Genomic DNA, 2,500 nt, shown 5'->3' with positions numbered 1-2,500 from the left:
AGTAACTTCGCAACTGCATAGCCACAACCAAGACAACCAACACCCTATCACACATCTTATTTTAGCAACTGCCTAGCAACCACCTAGTCAAAATATGACTTTATTTGCTGCGTTTAACCCTAATTAAATAAAAGCAGCCTTGCTGAGCAGTAGAGATGCTTTGACCAATAGAGCATGAGGTTATTTGCATGCATGATGAAGCTGACACTGATGATGATTGATTGTGTTATTATTGATGTTTCTGCAGATGTGTGTGTGTGTGTGTGTGTGTGTGTGTGTGTGTGTGGACCAGATAAACACATCGCTGTTATAAACCTGCACACACAATAACTCGGTCTTCTTCCACTGTTTACTCGATTAGTTAATGAGAGATGAATCTGATGATATATTAAATCTGCCCTTTATTTGTTTTCATGCAGAACAAACCCGGTTAAAGTCTTACCCAGAACTCGCACAAACCACAGCGTCTGCTTTTGTGCGTCAGTGTTTTGCATCGTGTGAAGATAACACGCAAGCTGATCTATAGCAGCACTGTTTGTGTCTGTGGGGTTTATCATCTGCTGGTGTCAATGCAAATACATCATCCTCATCATCATCATCATCATCATCATCATCATCATCATCATCATCATTATTCTCCTGAAAGCTGCTTAAAGTAAGTAACATGTGCTGGACTCAACAGAAGAAGCTGATCCACACATGCACAAATGCTGTTCAGGCATCAGAGATACTCATATCCACATACAGTCAGACAGAAGGATTCGCCCTCATGTGAACATTTTATTCTTTCCCAATTGATGTTTAACAGAGTAAAGACATTTTCACAGTATTTCCTATTATTTTATTTCTTCTGGAGAAAGTCTTTTAGTGTCTTGCAGAATAACTGGTGAATTATTATTTACACTCATCACCACACAGTTAAAATATGCACTGTCAAATGATTAATCGCATCCAAAATAATCAATTGTCCTCACTGTGTATAAATATTGTCTATATATATATAAATAACACATATATACAATACAAAACTGCCTAACCAATAAGATTATAGATCTATATCATGTACAGTAACTCTGGATGTGCTGAATTATGATTAATGTTTTTGTTATTATAGTTATTAAAACTATCATCTTTAAAAATGTGTTGAAAAACTCAAACAACACAGGGGACTAATCATTCAGTGTTTACCTGTCAGTGTGTTCAGAAGTCAAAGGTGTCTGTGAACCTGATGATTTTAGGGATGTAAGAGGGTCTCGCTGAAGGCTCGCTGTAGTTTACACTCCTGTACTTCAGTGTTTCTCCTGCTTTCTCCTCATTCATCCCCTGACCATCAGAATCTTTAGAGCTGAGGTCAGCGGCGGCGTCTGAGCAGAAACGCTCCTGATTTCTGTCCATCTCATGAGGAGGAATCGGTTCTTCATTATCCAGCTCTTCATGTTGATCTCCTGTCTGCACCAGAGGGTTTGTGGAGTTCATTAATGTCCAGACTTCAGGAGAAGGCCTGACTGATGATGGAAGCATCTTGATGTTTAGATGTTCCTCTGTTTGCTGCACTGAATTCAACATATCAGAACTGAAGGCTTCTTTCGGGTCCTGCTGTCCAAAATCTTCCTGTCCTGCATGTGAATCAGTTAATTTGGTCATGAGTACTTCATGTGAATCAGTTGGTTTGGTCGTGAGTACTTTATGTGAATCATTTGATTTGCTTGTGAGTACTTCATGTGAATCAGTTGGTTTAGTCGTGAGTACTTCATGTGAATCATTTGGTTTAGTCGTGAGTACTTCATGTGAATCATTTGGTTTGCTCATAAGTACATGTAAATCAGTTGGTGTGTTTGTAAGTACTTCATGTGAATCATTTAATTTGCCCATGAGTACTTGTGAATCCTTTGATTTGCTCGCGAGTACTTCATGTGAATCATTTGATTTGTTTGTGAGTACTTGATGTGAATCATTTGATTTGCTTGAAATTTCTCGTAAATCAATTGATTTGCTCATGAGTACTTTTTGTGAATCAATTGATTTGTTAGTGAGAACTTGCGAATCAGTTGATTTTCTTGTGAGCACTTCATGTGATTGAGTTTGTGTGCTTGTGAGCACTTGTAAATCTCTTGGTTTCATTGTGAGTACTTCATGTGAATCATTTGATTTGTTTGTGAATACTTGTGAGTCAGTTGAATTGCTTGTGAGCACTTGTGAATCATTTGGTTTGCTCATAAGAACTTGTGAATTTGTTGGTTTCATTGTGAGTACTTTATGTGAATCATTTGATTTACTTGTGAGTACTTGTGAATTGGTTGATTTGCTCGTGAGTACTTCTTGTAAGTCATTTGATTTGCGTGTGAATATGTCTGTTGAATCAGATGAATTGTTTTTATTTTGTTTGAGTATTTTATTTGAATCAGTGAGTACTTGTGAATCAGTTGATTTAATTTCAATTACTTCTGGTGAATCAGTTGACATGCTCATGAGTACTTTTTGTGAATCAGTTGATTCATTT

The sequence above is a fragment of the Danio aesculapii genome, chromosome 1 (genome assembly GCF_903798145.1).
Source record: "Danio aesculapii chromosome 1, fDanAes4.1, whole genome shotgun sequence".
In the NCBI taxonomy this organism is placed as follows: domain Eukaryota; kingdom Metazoa; phylum Chordata; class Actinopteri; order Cypriniformes; family Danionidae; genus Danio; species Danio aesculapii.
The sequence above is the reverse complement of the archived record's forward strand: the minus strand, read 5'-3'. Positions refer to the sequence as shown.